The sequence below is a fragment of the Triticum aestivum genome, chromosome 3B (genome assembly GCF_018294505.1).
Source record: "Triticum aestivum cultivar Chinese Spring chromosome 3B, IWGSC CS RefSeq v2.1, whole genome shotgun sequence".
Classification (NCBI taxonomy): domain Eukaryota; kingdom Viridiplantae; phylum Streptophyta; class Magnoliopsida; order Poales; family Poaceae; genus Triticum; species Triticum aestivum.
Genome location: NC_057801.1, coordinates 698,671,045 through 698,687,994, shown reverse-complemented (window position 1 = coordinate 698,687,994; position 16,950 = coordinate 698,671,045). Strand labels below are relative to the sequence as shown.

Here is a 16,950-nt window from a genome sequence, read left to right as displayed (position 1 = left end):
ATGTTGGCATAGGTTACGTTGTGTGTCTACCCCCGCTATATATGAGAGGCGTAGGATACAAGTGTCCTACTAGGACATGACTCCATATCTTATGTAAACACAATACTACTCAGAGTCCAACTGTAACCTACCGTGTACACAATATTCGACACAACCCTAATAAACTCCAACTTGGCGAATATTCTCCACCACCTTGAATTCGTCAATGCGTCAAACTTCCATGTACATTGGACTTGAGTTTATCCCATGAGCACCGCTGCTACTCCAAAGACTCCACGTGACTCCACCTGCAACTTGTAGTCCCTTCTTTTCTTGACCACGTCAACACTCGAGCAAAATTAAGTTCCTTGTTACTCTAGTCCGTGCTCCCAACTTCCAGAGTATCCGTCAATGCCATCACACACCAATCACTGACCTGCGTGAAAGTGAACAACTCACATATTGGGTGTCACACATAAGAGTTACCTGAACTCAACATCACCGCTCCCTTTCTTGACCGTCTGTCTGAAACTTGAAGGAACTTCACCATTGCTTGTAGTCATTCTGAGTCAAATTCGCACTTGTCTCACCACATGTATGACCGCCAGAGCCCTGGCCCGTCTCCATGCCCCGTGCATACGGCATGCCTCGCCGCTATTACAGCGTCGAGCCTCCGTTGTCCCGGTCGAGCCTCAAGGATCGCAAACCACACCACTCAACCCCACTGCAGAGTATCACCGATCATCACCGACCGGTGACGAGTTTCATGCTTCCATCAGACCACTGGGCTCCAGTCCAAACTACGTGTCCCTCGCTTTTCCCCCCTTGCTGAATAGGCTTTGATTCCCTGGATCCTTACACAGTAGCCCCTCAATCCAGCACCGAGTGAAGTCCTCCAGACTCCAGCTCCACCTTCAACATGACTCCATGGTAGATGATCAGTCCACCCTTGCGCCTCATCGACTTCAAGCTCCGTGTATACACCACCTTGAATCAATCCCGCGCCAGTCTTGTCGAAGCCACACAAGCCCTCGGGGCCTGCGCCACGTGTTTCCACGCCCCAGAAGTCAGTCACCATCAGCATCACGCTCCTACGTCGTTGCCGCTGATCTCACCACCGTCTTCTGTACCAACCGACTTGCATCGATCCGTCAGACTATCTAGTCCGACCCAGGCTCCCAAACCAATCCATGAATTTCCATCCATCACATGATAATTCCATCTCAGTTGACATGACTTCCTGTAACTCCTTCAAGCATCCCTGTTATGCCAACAAATCTTTCACCGTTGTCTGCCATAACCCAATGTTATCAGTTATGTTGAACTTCTCCACCTCAAACTTGATACCCGATGGCGCCATGGTTCTTTGTATGACTGACCCTGCGAAAAATTATTCGAGATTTCCTCACGTGATGCCCAAGTACATAAGCAAAACCTGACATGGTACACCCTCATGCACTAATAGCAAATTCCAACCAAAGAACAAAAAACTTCTGGTCTTCACGTGAAGCAGCACCTGGCTCAATTCCCGATGCTAGCAATTGCTTTCCTGCCAATTTCCTACGCAAGTAGTACTCCGATGGATATGTATCAATGGATTTCCTCTTCGTCGACTTGATCTGCCTTGTGGCGTACATGAGGACTCGGTCCTCTCTTTTTTTCTTCCAAACAAACCTTGCATCAGCCCCTCCTGTCCACGCACGTGTTCCGGCCTAAACTCTGCCCAGCAGCCCGCTTCCGCTCGGCCTTGGGCCGCACTCCACTTGGCCCATCTAGCTGCTTGAAAGCAACATGCAATATGGCATCGTGTCTGCGTACAGCTACCCCACGTGTTCCCGATCGATCGAAGAATCGATCTGTACGCCGCCGCCGCCGCCGTACGTGCTGGCGAGCCACGAGCCTGACCGCATAAGCCCCTGCAGCTTTCTCGACCGCCGCGCTCGACCGGAGAGATCACTTGCCGAAGCCGCCATCCGTTGATACACGATCGTCTCTTGTGACGAACTAAATCAGCAAACCAACTCGGCTTCCTCTAAAGCAACAATCCGCAGCCTCCGAACGACCTAGCTCTGATACCACTTGTTAGAATAAATCCAAGGCACTCCGTCGATCATCCGAGGACCAAGCAATCACACGAGCATGACACCGAGATTTGGTAACGAGGTTCACCGATATGGCTACATCCCCGGGGCTTGACTATGGGTGCTCCTCCCCATGACACCGCTACAATACCGCACCCGGTCGCCCTGGACACCGACACATGCCGCCGGCTTCCCCTGCGTTCCGATGCTATTATGTTGGCATATGTTACATTGTGTGTCTACCCCCGCTATATATGAGAGGCCTAGGATACAAGTGTCCTACTAGGACACGACTCCATATCTTATGTAAACACAATACTACTCAGAGTCCAACTGTAACCTACCGTGTACACAATATTCGACACAACCCTAACAGTTTCGAAATAGTTGTCGTTGGGGGGTTTTTTCGGACCAGCTGAAAACGAGCAAATGTACAAAAATACCCCTGACTTGAAAACGAGTCATCGTCTTCCTCCGCCAGACTCCTCCTTGTAGTCTTCCTCCACGAGGCCACCTGCGCCCTCCACCTCCTCCAGCTGCTAGTCCAGCCACCTCCTCCTCCGCCCTCCACCTCCTCCTCCTCCTTCGCCACTCGCTTTCCCGTCGTCCTTGCCCAGTTTGGTGGCCACCGCTCCCCATTTGATTGCCGCCGCCCTGACATGACATGGCGCGTTGCGTTGAGGTTGAGGGATACGAAGCACTTGGCCTTACCGTTCCGCACACAGTGATTCCCATACTCCCCTCCGAGGCTTTTGGTTGGCGCCGACGTGCACGGCCAGATCTGACGAGTGGGCGTTGGACTCTATTGCTTGTAGGGCAGTGGTCGTTGATCAGCAAGATGGATAACAAAATAGTGACGGGTCGTAAAGTCGGCCAAGGATCTTGATAAACAAATATTGAACGGGCATATGGTCCGATCACTTCAGCTTTTCCGCGCACATGTTGATAAGGCTCCAGCCTGTATGGCGTCGATCTGATCGGATTGCTTGGTGCTTAGCTTGATCGAGCGTCAGTAGATGTTGTCAGAAAATACGCGAAAGATATCTGCAGAAAGTAGACGGGAGAATATCTTAGTAATATAGCCTCACTTGGCTTTAGATATCAGCTTGTCTGGGTGGTGTAGTTGGTTATCACCTTTAGTCTCACACACTAAAGGTCCCCAGTTCGAACCTGGGCTTAGACAAATTTACATTTTTCATTATTCGTCAGGTTTTAAAACATTGAATTCCCCAAAGATGATCCGCGTTAATTTGGATCAACATTAAGCCGACAAATTTGCATTTTGTGACATTTTTCATTATTCGTCAGGTTTTAAAACATTGAATTCCCCAAAGATGATCCGCATTAATTTGGATCAACATTAATCCACTTAATCTCAGTTAATCGGCATATCCAAAGGTTCATGTCAAAAAGTAGTCAGCAGACTAAACGCGATGGAAATAATCTGTCATGACCTATGTTAACTCGAGGGCACTTACAAGTTACAAGCAGAGACTAAACATTTGCCACCAGTAGTTTCGTTATTTTATCCTCTTGAATGCTCCCGGCATAAAGGGGGAGGAAGGAAGGATACAATCCATGTGTAAAATGCTGCTAAACTTTTTTCATTAGTGCATGCAAAATTATGTTAATGGGATATCCAAGAATTGACTTTTGTCTAATGCCTATGTTCTTGTAGAAAACCAATTATATGTGACAAAGAACTCACCCTTTGTTCGTTCCTGCGCGCCGCAGCGACTCACGGAATGTGTGGCTACGGGTACGGTGACTTCCCCACGCCTTTGTACCTCTGCGGAAAAATGTCCACAGATTGTTCAACATCGTGGGTATTGATTTGCAGAAGGCGCCGAGGAAAGCACACATCTGACCGCGGTGACCAAGCTTACAGATTGATAGTCTGCCAGCAGAGAAGATGGTGACGGGGCCACACGCCTGTGCCCAGAGGACACACGCCTGTGACGGGGGCCACATCGTTGTCACGGAGGGAACGAAAGGAATCGCCCCGCCTGTGCCCGGCCGTGTCCATCCCACGCCACTTTTACCTGTGCCTGACACACACGACGCCGGCTGACTGGGAGCGAGCTTGGAGAGCACTCTCTGTTCTTGAGCAAGAGCCATGTGTCCTCCTCCTGTGTGTTGCTCCTCCTCCTGCTTGCCCTGGAATTGTTGGTTGGTTCATCTGGTCGAGAGCTTTTCCTACCTCCTCCTCCTCCTCCTCCTCCTCCTCCTCCTCCTCCTCGTCTCTTCTTCTTCCTACCTCTATAATAAGGGCAACTCCAACGGGCCGACCCAAATGGACGGCGCATTTGTCCGTTTGGATCGGCCGCCCGCCTGGCGTCCGTCCAGTTTTGCATTTGGGTCGGCAGTGCGCCCAACGCGCCGACCCATTTTATGTCCGCATTCAAATTTTAAAAAAAGGCCCGCGGACGATCATGCCAGCGCGGCCATGTCTCATGTCGGCACCATGCCAGCGCCGGCATACAATGTCGGCTTCAGAAAATATCACCACAGTTCAGCCTGGCGCACTCGCCAGCCGGCCGGCACACATGTCAGCATACAAAAAAGGGTGAGACTTGAGTTCGACCACGCCATCGCGGCTCCCGTGGTCATAGATGGCGCTCGCCGCCATAGATCACTCATCGTCGAACTTGAGCATGTCGGCCTGCATCTTCTCGAACCACGGCCTCTTTCTTGGCGACACGGTGTTGAGATCCACCTTCATGATCTCCACCCCGGTCATCATGCTCGCGAGAGCCACTTCTTTCACCTTGGTCATGGCGTTGGCGGCCTCGATCTCTAGCATCTTGGCTTGCTTCTCCGCCTCTAACTCAAACATCTTGGTTTGCTTCTTGGTGTCCAGATCAAACCTCCTCCTTTGGATCTCCATGAAAGCGTCCATTTGCTCCGCCTTGAAACACCGGCGCTCCTCCTTCCTTGAGTCCTTCTTGTTGATCATGCCGTCCACGCTTGCGATCAAAGCGTTGGTTGCCGCATCTCGCTTGTCCTCCTTCTTGGAGTTGGTCTTCCCCCGCGGCCGTGCCGGCTCGCCCTCCGCAACATCCTCCACGACTTTCTTCCCCCACGCGCCTTGATTGCGTCATATTGCGCCTTGAACTTCTCCTCATTCTTCATGACCCGATAGCAATGGGAGAGGTTGAAGCACTTGCCATTGTGCTGCACCTTGAATGCCTCCAAAGCTTGAAATGCCTACAAAATGTTTCCATGCAAGCATATGGGCAAGTGATATGCAAATGAACACGCAAAGGATGAACTTGATGACACAAAAGAGGGCGGCTTGCTAGCATACCATGTCTTGCATGCCAATGCCGCTCACGGGGCGGGCCTTGACGCTCTCAAGAGTGGAGCAAAACTTGTTGCACTCTTATTGGATCACCCTCCACCGCTTGAAAATGGAGACCCACCCGCGCGTGCTCACAAATTGGTACGGCGGAAACTTCTTGCGCTCATGAAACTCTCGATAGACACGAATCCAAAAGGTTGAATGCTTTTGCTCGGCGCCCGTCTTGGGGTCTTGTCCAATGTCTCGCCAACACTCGCAAAGAAGCTTGTCCTCGACCGCCATGTACGCCTTCGTACGCTTGCTCTTGCGCTTCGGCTTTGGACCGGCGGCTTGGTTGGCGAGCTCGTCCTCGAACAAGGGCTTCACGTTGATGTCGCACTCGTCCTCTTCCTCTTGCCCGTAGTCGTCCGGGAACTCGTGGTCGAGGGGGAAGTCGTCGAGGTCGATGCCGACCTGATCACGCATGAAGGCCGCCTGGTCGGGATCATAGCCAGCAGCCGGCGTGAACGCGGCGCAGCTGTCCTGGCTTTGTGTCTCGTCGGGATCATAGCCACCGGTCGGCACACCGCCCTCGAAGATGAGGTTCTGCATGTAGTCCTTGTTGGCGGCGGATAACATTTCGTCAAACAGATTGCGAGTGTCCGGGAGCACGCCGGTCGGTGTCTACCGCGCGCGTTTCCTCGCGCCGCCGGATGACGATCCACCGGCCACCGAGTTGGAGTTGAGGTCGATGGGCACGGGCGCGAGCGTGGAAGGCGCGATCATGCTCACTTCGGGCGAGCACTCCACGGAGAGGCGGGAGGCCTGCGGGTAGACGTGGAAGTCGGGGATTGGGTTGCAAACCGACGCGCGGCGCGAGTCGGGCAGCACCGTCCTCGGAAACGCCAACGAGCCGGTGCTGGCCGCGATGACGGCGGCTTGGACGGGGCCATGCTGGCTACCCTAGCATGTAGAGCGTCTCCCTTGTTGCCGCCGTGACGCGGGCGTTGGTGACCTTCTCCTGCGCGGTGACGATGATGGTGGACTGAGCGGCGGCCTCATCCCTCACGTCCGCGGCGTGCCTCTGGCCCTTCCTCTTGGCCGACTCGCGTGCCCGCTATTCGGGCGTCAGCGCCTTCTTTGGCTTGGTCGTCGCGGCCGTCTTGCGCGGGGCACGAGGCTTGCCTTTCCCGGCGGGGGTGGCGGTGCCGGACGAGGCGAGGGAGGAGAGGCCGGCGACGGGGTCGAGGTCCATGGCGTCGTCCATGGCTGGTTCGGGCGGGAGCGAGCGCGCGCGGGTGGGAGTGTTTTTTGGAAAAAAAAGAGGGGAAATCGTGGTGGCTGCCACCGACCGGCGGGCCCGGGGAGAGGAGTAGGCGCACGCGCGTCCGTCTCGTGTCTGCATGGACGCAAATCCGGCTCAAAAATGGGCTAGGAATGGGTCGTCATGCGGACGCCAAGCGGATACGCGTCCGTTGGGTCGGTGCGTTGGGCCGCCTTTTGTGTCCGCGCCGACCTAAACAAACAGCGGCGGACGAAAAGGGTCGCCCCATTGGAGTTGCTTTAAAACCAGAGCTTTTCCTTTGCCGCTTTGTCCTCCCAAATGTTCCTCTGTTGTTTCCCGCTGGAGCCTACGACCCCCTTAGGCCTTGATCCAACGGGCAAACATCACAATCAGATGGGATGTGAGGAGCTGGGTTCCAGATGGCTATTTGGTATGGATGAATCACTTATTGAACAACAATAATGTCTCTACAATTCCACATTATGAAATATACATAAGCAAATATTTTCCTCTCCAAGTGGTTACAATAATCCTTCTATAAATCTTATCACTGATCTAGTTCTGCTCATCCATTTTAGATAAGAATTTAATTACACATTTAATTAACATGAAGGAAATAGCCACGTAAGTTAGAAAATAAACAACCATTTCATAGGCTTTTCACCACAATAGGAAAGAAAATTTTATTTTCACCCTGTAGAATGTTCAGGATACAATTTATAAAGGAAGAGAAAAAAAACATTGGGCATATGTATCTCTTGCAGCAGTCAGGGAAATTACAATAATGAAATTACCAGCAAACAATGACTGCTCAGGCATGAGACTGTACTTTTCCGTTGTTTGAACTATCCATCAACCAGCTATATTTCGAGTTCAACGGCCAGTGCAATAAATGTTTATCCTCTTCCCACTTACTCTACTTTCCAAATGCTGACATGATGTAATTTCTCCAAGGCTGAGGTTTCACTATTCAACTTTCAGCAGTACCGCCACATTCAACCACCGGGATGGAAGCTTGGGTGGGTGTAGTCAAAGAAGGAGGTAATCTGGTATGTGCAAGGTGGACAGGCTACAGAGCAAGGCGATTGCTCCAAATTCAAAGAGAGTATCCCTCACAACTGCAAGGTGAACCCGGAGATAGTCGACCTGCTTCCCGGGGCACCTCCCAATAGGAAGAGGGCCAACTGCTGCAAAGGAGGAGTCCTTAGCTCACTGGCACAAGACCTTGCTAATGTTGTGGCCTCCTTTGAAGTTTCAGTTGGTCGATCAGGGACCACAAGCAAGACCCTGGAATTGCCTGTGAATTTCACTCTGAAGGCCCCTGATCCAGGGTATACCTGTGGACCTGCAACCAAGTTAGATGAACCTACAAAGTTCACTACACCAGATGGAAGGAGGAAATCTCAAGCCCACAGTAAGCCATTGTCTAATTTCTTGATGCATGGAAAGAATATCTCAGTAACTAGCATTCACATCTCACTGTTTATTTTATTTTTACAGTGACATGGACTGTGACTTGTCTACTCATAGTTTCACGCTTTGAGGTATCCGACGTGTTGTTTATCACTCAGCATGTTGTACAATGATACGCTTGTTACCTTCCCCAAATTCTCATGTGGCTGCCAAGATAGCAGTACAAAACCAGGAACCTGTGTAGAGTAAGTTACATTTGACATAACCTAAATAAATTACAAAAAATTGGATTTGCTGAACCAAAAACTAGCATGGATAGGGGGCATATGCCCCCCCTCCGGCTCACTTCCCCACATTGTATTTATGCAATAGTTATTTATAATTGAGTACATTATAATCTTATTTGCATCATATAATCACATATATATGGTGTATTGAGACTTTATTTGCCAACTAAAATTATATTTTTTTTATTGATTATACCTTTTTATTTTTCATGATATACCACATATATTGTTGAAATTTTATATGTTACTCTATTAATGTTCATTGTGCAAGGTGGTAATCTGGTGTAGAAGGAGGTAATCTGGTATGTGCAAGGTGGATAGGCTACAGAGCAAGGCGATTGCTCCAAATTCAATGACATTTTCCCTCACAGTTGCAAGCTGAACCCGGAGATAGTCGACCTGCTTCTCGGGGCACCTTCCAATAGGCAGAGTGCCAACTGTTGCAGAGGAGGAGTCCCCAGCTCACTGGCACAGGACCCTGCTAGTGATGTGGCCTCCTTTGAAGTTTCAGTTGGTTAATCAGGGACCACAACCAAGACCTTGGAATTGCCTGTGAATTTCACTCTCCCGGGTATACTTGTGGACCTGCAATCAACTTAGATGAACCTACAAAGTTCACTACATTAGATAGAAGTAGGAAAACTCAAGCTCATAGTAAGCCATTGTCTAATTTCTTGATGCATGGAAATAATATCTCAGTAACTATCATGCATATCTGACTGTTTGTTTTATTTTGCAATGACATGGACTGTGACTTGTACCTACTCACAGTTTCGCACTATGAGGTCTCCTACTTGCTGTTTATCCCTCTCAGAGTTTTACAATGACATGTTTGTTACCTGCCCCGAATGCTCATGCGGCTTCAAAGATAACTGTATAAAACCAGGAATCTGTCTAGAGTAAGTTACATTTGACATAACCCGAATAATAAACTAGAATGAAGAGCCAGCTTGTTGTTCAGTTGTGTGACAGTGGATGCCAAGATAGCTATATGTTGAACATGTAGCTATCCTTAATTTTTACTTTACCATTCACAACAGACATATGGAGCTGGCTTGCTGCCTATGTCTTTGACTATGTTGAACCTTGTATGCTTGCTTTCGTTTTCAATGAAAATGGGTTCGGTGCGAGACCCCTGTTCATCGAGGGCGTGGGGTATCTTTCTTCTAAGAAATCTTTCGAGGTTCCACATACTTTATCAGGAAAGAAATCTTACATCGCCAAATCAGTGCCGGAAAAAAAACATATGTGGTTCAAGATTTCACGAGTCCAGGTCTTCTATTTAATACATTAGGCAGACAACGGTTTTCATCTCAAGCATCACCGACTTAGGGCATGTTGAGTAGCACTCCAGCACTGACTCCGCTGTCATGACCTCTAGCACATCCTCACACCACCGACCCGAGCTCGTCCTCGCTTCACTCTGGAGTCAAATGTTTGTCCTCACGTCGGCCAGTGTAGCAACGTTCATTCTTCTTTACCGGGTCTCTCTTGTTACAAACCAACTGCTACCTAAGCCTAGGGTGGATTTTTTTTCAAGATGGAACACCTTGCATTCCAATTTCCAAATGCAACATAGGGTGGACGTACCAGTGTGGCAAAGCTCGATCGCGGCCGTCAGTCCTAGTCCTTCGTGGTGAAACGGTACGAGGCGTATGACATGTTGGCTTCGGCCCAGCTATGGTGGATGGATGAGCTCCGCCTTGGGCTCGTCCCCGGCGGCGCCGAGCGCGACGAGCAGTGGGTAGAAATGCTCCGGCGATGGGTGCGCCGTCTTGGCGTGCGGCGCCTTCTCCTCGTAGTTGTTCACGTCATTGTACCTGACGGCCATGACAAGCAAAGCAGGAGAAGGATTGTCACGATCACGAGGCGATCGCTTTGGAGGTCCGTCGTGGCCGTGGTCACCAGCTCAACATTAGTACATTACCTCCCGGCGAGAAGCGAGTCCCTGAGCCAAGTGTCGAAGTTGGAGGCCCACTGCGGCACTGGTTCGTCGTCGCGCCCCATCTTGCCGAGGACGAGGACGCCTTCACCCCTGAGGGGAGCCAGCGCCTTGCCCAGGTTGTAGTGGTAGGTGCCGTCGCGATGGGAGAGCTGGCACACCGGGATGTCAGCCTCCGGGTACATGAACATTGAACATCATGGGCACCCACGCGCCATGGTCGAGCCTGCGGCTGTGGTCCTCGCTCACTGGCCCGAACCCAGCCTGCTCTACTAGCTCTTTGGTTCTCTTGGCCAGATCAGGAGCGTCGGGCACAGGATACTTTAGCTGGATGGTTAAACAATATATTCTTTTGTTGAGTATAATGTTAATTAGGAAAGATGAGATAGATTAGGATTTGTTCTCTCTTGTCTTGTACTCCAAGTAGATGATTGTACTCCTATATATATGCCCACGAGGCTCAAGCAAAACAACGAACTATTCCACCAAATCCCTATCTCCCTTCTAACATGGTATCAGTTTCCGGGTTCTAAACCCTAGCCGCCGTCGTTTCCGCACCCGCGCGCCGCCCCTGGGGCAGTCGGCCTCCATGACTGCCGCCGGGGGCCGCGCCTCCCATACCTAGGGTTCGTCTGCCGGTCGTGTTGGCCGGCTGCCCTAGAGAGTCTTTTTCTCAAGCCCTTGCTCTGGGTTTTTTCGCTCTCTCGCCGGTCATTTTAATCGGCTTTTCTTATTTTTGATTTTCCGATCTATGCTTGATCGGTTTGCGTCGCCCGCCGCCTACGTCGACACCCCGCGCCTCTACTCCGACACCGGCGTGACCAGCCGGCTACTTCACCGACCCGGCGGCCTCGCGCGACAGGCAGCCCTCAAGGCCGTCGTCCGCACGCCGGCCCGCCCGTCGCCTGCGCCGGCCGTCACCGTCGTGCTCCGACCAGGACACCTGCATCGCCTACACCCGGCGGCCTCGCGCCATGAGGGGGCCAATCATAGTCGTCGCTCGCACGCCGGCCCGCCAATCGATCCACGCCACCCGCCTCCGTCGCGTCTGCACGGTGGCCCATCGGTCTACCTCGCTGGCCTCGTCCTTCGCTGCGTCGGGCTGGCTGCGTCAGGGCCGTCGGCTTCCTTGAGCTCGGGCGCCACTGCTCCGTTGGTCGCTCGGACCTCGCTGCCCGGGCGCCGGCGCTGCTTTGGTGGCCCGGGTGCCGGCGCTTACGCGCTCATTCGCACGTCATCCCGCGCCGTCCGTCATTGTCGGCTTCATCTCGGACTCCACCACCACCCCGTCTCCATCGAGCGGCGTCCCCGACCTCGCGCGCGATCGGATTGATCACCCGCCCGCCGCCGCGACCCGCCTCATCTATGCTGTTCGACCGACCTAGCCTGTCGGTTGCGCGCGCCTCCGCAGGCCCCGTGAAGACTGTCCCGAGTTGAGCGTGCCCCTCTACCGATCGAGCAACGGGCTGCCGCTGTGTCGCACCATCAGGCCGCAGCGCCGCCACCCCGTGGTTCTTCTCCCGGCTGCACCGACCTGCGTAACCGCTGCGTCGCCCCTTCGGGCCGTAGTGCCGCGGCCCGCGGTCCGCTGCCGCCCCGAGGCCGTCCACTCCAGGTCGTCCCCGTGGTTGCACCGACCCTCGCGCTGCCGCTGCGTCGCCCTGTCGGTCCGTAGCGAGTGTGGCACGCGGTCCACGCCGCCGTCCCGAGGCCGTCCCTGCGGTTTCACCAACCCGAGCTCCTTTGCCGCGCCGCCCCTTCAAGCTGTCATGCCGCAGCCCGCGGTCCCTACCGCCGCCCTGAGGTCTTCCCGCCGTCACCCCAACCTGCCCGCCGCCGCTGCACCACCCCTTCAGGACATAGCGCTATGGCCCGCGGTCCACTCCGTCGTCCCTGCGCGTTGACCTCACATGGTATGCGCCGTGCCGCCTTCCTTGGCGTGGGAACGCCACTGTCCGCGTCGGTCTTCGTCATGCTGTTGAGTTCTTCGCCTCCTTCGAGCATCGCCGCCGCGCTCCTAACATAGCCGCCGCTGCCACCGTCAGGCCGCAGCCGTCGCTCTTCTTCACCCGCCACCGCACGTCCAACTCCCTTCATCTTCGTCCAGCACCAGCCCGTTGCCAGCGTCGCCATCATCTACCCTGACCACTTTGTCTACTCCGACCACCATTGGCGACATCGCCCCCGCGCCGATGGACACCGCAATCATCGTCGAGTTATTCTCTGCTGGTCTCTCTGACTTCTTCGACATGGCGTACAACTCGTGCAGGTCCCAGTCTCCGCATGCCCGGTGCTGGCAACACCGTCGCGTGCCTTCGTCCACGATGTGTCCCCGGGCCTAGCAAGCCTAATGCGATGCTTAATCAACTCCGTCTTCGTCCGTCTACGCATGCCCGGTGCTGGAAACACCGGTGTGTGCCTTCGTCTACGATGTGCCCTCGGGCTTGGCAAACCCGCCGCGATGTGTCGTCAACAACATTTCCTTTCCGTGCACCACTACTTCGACACCACTACGCCCAGACTAACTCAGCGCCTTTTTGCGCCCGCGGCTCCACGGTGACTTCCTCGACACCGGTTACCCCGACTCGACATCGACCACGACATTCTTCGCACGGTTACCTCGACCACGGCTCCACCACCTACACTCTCGGCTACCACGATAAACGACACAAAGGGCTACCGCCTTGATTGAGCAACCTCATCAGTTTCCACTCCAGCCACATCTTCTGCGATGCATCAACCGTTACGACTGTGGGGGGGTGTCCGTCGGCTTGCCTTCGGATTCTTCTTCAGTCTCACCGTCTGCGTCGCTACCGTTGTGACTGCGGGAGGATGTTGAGTATAATGTTTATTAGGAAAGGAGAGATAGATTAGGATTTGTTCTGGCTTGTCTTGTACTCCAAGTAGATGATTGTACTCCTATATATATGCCCACGAGGCTCAAGCAATACAACAAACTATTCCACCAAACCCCTCTCTCCCTTCTAACATAGTTAGTTGAGCTGACATCCCATTCTGGCAAGGGGGCGCGCGGGCGGACGGACCTCGTACATGCGCTCGGGGAAGCAACCGAAGTCGTAGATGGTGTCGTTGTTACCGCGGATGACGCTGACGGCCGGGGCGTCCGTCTCCCAGTGCGCCGACACCACCAGGATGGAGCGCGGCGGCTCCGGGACCACGAGGCCACTGGCAGGCATGACTTGAAGAAGGCTTCTGTGCCGGGATCGTCTCATCGATGGATAGCAAGGGTGAGCCATGCAACAGGAAGAAGGTGTCCATGGCTGTCGGCGGGCGCTGTCGCTCCTCCGGCCCCGGCGGCTTTGGCTCTGCCCGGTCACCAGCAGTGACTTCAATCCCTTAGAGCATCTCCAACAGGCACGCTATAAATGCGACGTGCGAAAAAAGTAGTGGTTTTAGCGCGCGCTACCGTTCCCGGCGCTCCAGCAGATGCGCCAAAATCGCGCGTGCGGCATATGTAATTCAGCATGCGGGCAAAAATTCCATCGCGCGCCACTTATTTGTTGCGTCGGCTCCCGCGCTCTGGACTCTCGAGCGCTCGCTCGCAACTCCACCTACCCATCCAGCCGCGCCGCCCCCTCCACCCCACGCCACCCCATTTTTTTTAGCAACTGTTCCGATGCTTCCCCAGTCTCTTCCCGCGCGGCCGCGGATTCATCCCTCTCTCTCTAGTCAGCGCCGCCCGTCGCTCGCGGCAGTCTCCAATGAACAGCGCCCGGCCGCCCACCGCCGCTTTGGCGCCCGCAGGGTGTTCAACAAAAGGCCACAAGGTATGTATTGCTTCCAACTTCCACATTTTTGCATGAAATTTGGTGCATGTTGTGTATAGCCTAGTTTTGAACATTTTAGATGAGTTCGGGCTATGACTCTTCTGAAGAAGAATTTGATATGGAAGAGGAGGAGGATCTTGCAATGATCCTAGCTATGCACATCAATAGAAAACCGAAGCACGGTGGTTCGGTTATGGGTCGGCAGAAAATTTGGAGGGATAGGATTGATGCCCACAACAGATTGATGAGGCACTATTTTGTGGAGAATCCCAAATACCCTGAGTTGTACTTTTGTCACCGGTTTAGGATGAGCACCGAGTTGTTTAGGCACATTGCAGAGAAACTAGCGAGCCATGACCGGTTTTTTCAGTAGAGGAGGAATGCCGCTGGAGAGCTCGGGCATAGCACCTTTCAGAAGGTGATAGCCGCTTTGCGTATGTTGGCATACGGTATTCCGGCTAATCTAGTTGATGACCACTTGGCCATGGGTGAGAACCAAGCCATCATGTGTGTCAAGCGCTTCGCAGTAGGAATTGTGCAAGTGTTTGGCCCGGAGTACTTGAGAACTCCAAATGTTGAAGATGTCGCAAGGCTATTGGAGATGAACAAAGCTCACGGGTTCCCAGGTATGCTTGGCTCAATAGATTGCATGCATTGGAGTTGGAACAATTGTATAAAGGCATGGCATGGACAATTCCACGGACAAAAAAGGGTTCCACTATAATCCTTGAAGCGGTGGCCGGTCACGAGACTTGGATTTGGCATGCTTCTTTTGGAATGCCTGGATCTTTGAATGACATCAACATTGTCAATCGGTCACCACAGATAAGTAAGGTTGCAAATGGTGAACTGCCACCGGTGCAGTTTGTAGCTAATGGTCGTACATACAACCATGGCTACTATCTTGCGGATGGCATCTACCCAAAGTGGCAAATATTGGTGAAGTCGTTAAAAAAACCGGAAGGTAAGAAATATCTTGATTTCCAAAATGCTCATGCGGGTGCTAGAAAAGATGTGGAGAGAGCTTTTGGGATTTTGCAAGCCCAATTTGCTATTGTGAGAGGACCGGGTAGATTTTGGGATCAGAAGATGCTTTGGTACATAATGCATGCTTGTGTGATCATGCACAACATGATCATCGAGAATGAGCGTGGCCAAGATGTAGACTACTCTCAGTATGAGCTCTTGGAACATCCCGTGCGAGTGCGGCGGAGGGATGAAAGGGTGGAAGGGATACGTAGGGGGCCCGCGTGTCGCAAAAAGAGTCACAAAAAATGGGCCGACCCAAAAACGGCCTGGATAAAATAAGCCAGACTACATCAAAACGCACATATTACTAAAAAAATGCAGTATGCAGCACTAGAAAAATGCAGTGCATTTCATTACGCGATGTAGAAAAACACGAACACGAAAATAATAAATGCAGTGCGGAAGTACACAAACGTGCAATACAGAAGCATAATCAATGTAGTATAATTGTAATTTGCTAAGCAGTGCAGTCCCGTACATTGGAAAATAAAGATTACAAAAAAGCAAAAACACGGAAACAAAAATGAGAACTGTACATGCAGTACGAAATGCATTCACATGCAGTACATAATCGTGATCAATGCAGTGCACAGATGATTTACGAAAAAGCAGTGCACGCCCCGACATTGAAAAAATACAAAGAAAAAAATTGACCACCCAAATGATACCGGCCCCAGCCAGTCCCCCCTACCCTCTCCCCCTAAACCTCACGTACAGTGCAGTAAGCACAGGCAAAAAACAAATGCAGTACGCAGCACTAGAAAAAAATGGCGGGGGGGCACCCCCCCTTCCCCTACCCCTCCCGTACCTGGGACTGCAGTAAGTACAGGAAAAAACAAGATGCAGTACATGGCGGTAGAAGTATGCAGTGCATTCCGTTACGCAATGCAGTTCGCCGTAGCAATGCAGTGCAAAATGCATGGCGGTAGAAAAATGAAGTGTGTTACGTTACACGATGCAGTGCAGTATGGCAATCCAGTTCCGGATTACCTACATGATTAAATACATGGCATAGAACACAACAAAAAAAAACCAAATCCTATAGCAAGGACACGCAAAAAATGATGAAGTACACACATGTAGACACAAAGTGCAGTTCTGTATTGTAGAAGATGCAGTGCGGAAGTATAAGCAATGCAGTTATGTTGTCACGCAGTATACATATATAAAATATGACAACATGCCCGTTCGCACAGAAAAGTGGTGGTTAAAAAAATTACTGATCAAAAATAAAATAAAACCACCTTAAAAAAACCACGTCCGCATACAATCACCCAATCGGAGCAGTTCCATCACCACAAGCCCACGATCACAGATGCAAAACCAACCCACGATCTGCACAACCGCATTGTCAGCATGATCGTGTAGTTCATCCGACGCGGCCATCCCACCCCGCGCCCTCCCCTTAAATTCAGACCACTGCCAAAGCCTTCTCATCCACAACAACACAAGTATCCATTGCGCTGCCACCAAATCCCCCCATATCAACGCAAAAGCACCAAGCCCTGCTACCGGCGATGACGTTCACCGACGAGTACAAGGGTGACAAGGCCGTGGAGGTGCATGGCAACACCAAGTTACACGTCATCCACACCAACGACAGGAAGCAGATGTCGATCTCCCTCGCGCAGTACGAGCGCCACCTCAGCCTCCAGCGCCACAAGATCGTTGACATTGATCTCGAGTACGACAACAAGCCTGAAGCGACGTAGAAACCCGCCCTCTGCCAGCTCTCCATCGGCAAGAATCACCCGGTGCTGCTCTTCCAAATGAGCGCCTCTGAAAGGTGCACCGTCTTCGACAACTTCCTCGCCAACCCCAGGTACACATTTGTAGGCTTCTCCATCGACGGCGACAAAACCAGGC

At 52.3% G+C, this 16,950-nt stretch overlaps 1 non-coding gene and 1 pseudogene across 1 annotated transcript; one reads left to right on the top strand and one right to left on the bottom strand.

Annotated features, from left to right (window-relative positions):
• Positions 1–3,168: 3,168 nt before the first annotated feature.
• On the top strand, positions 3,169–3,243 carry TRNAV-CAC (transfer RNA valine (anticodon CAC)). Its single transcript has one exon. It is a non-coding gene; the product is annotated as a tRNA-Val (tRNA).
• A 6,705-nt stretch (positions 3,244–9,948) lies between these two features.
• Positions 9,949–13,546, bottom strand: LOC123066106 (extradiol ring-cleavage dioxygenase-like; annotated as a pseudogene).
• Between the last annotated feature and the right edge of the window lie 3,404 nt (positions 13,547–16,950).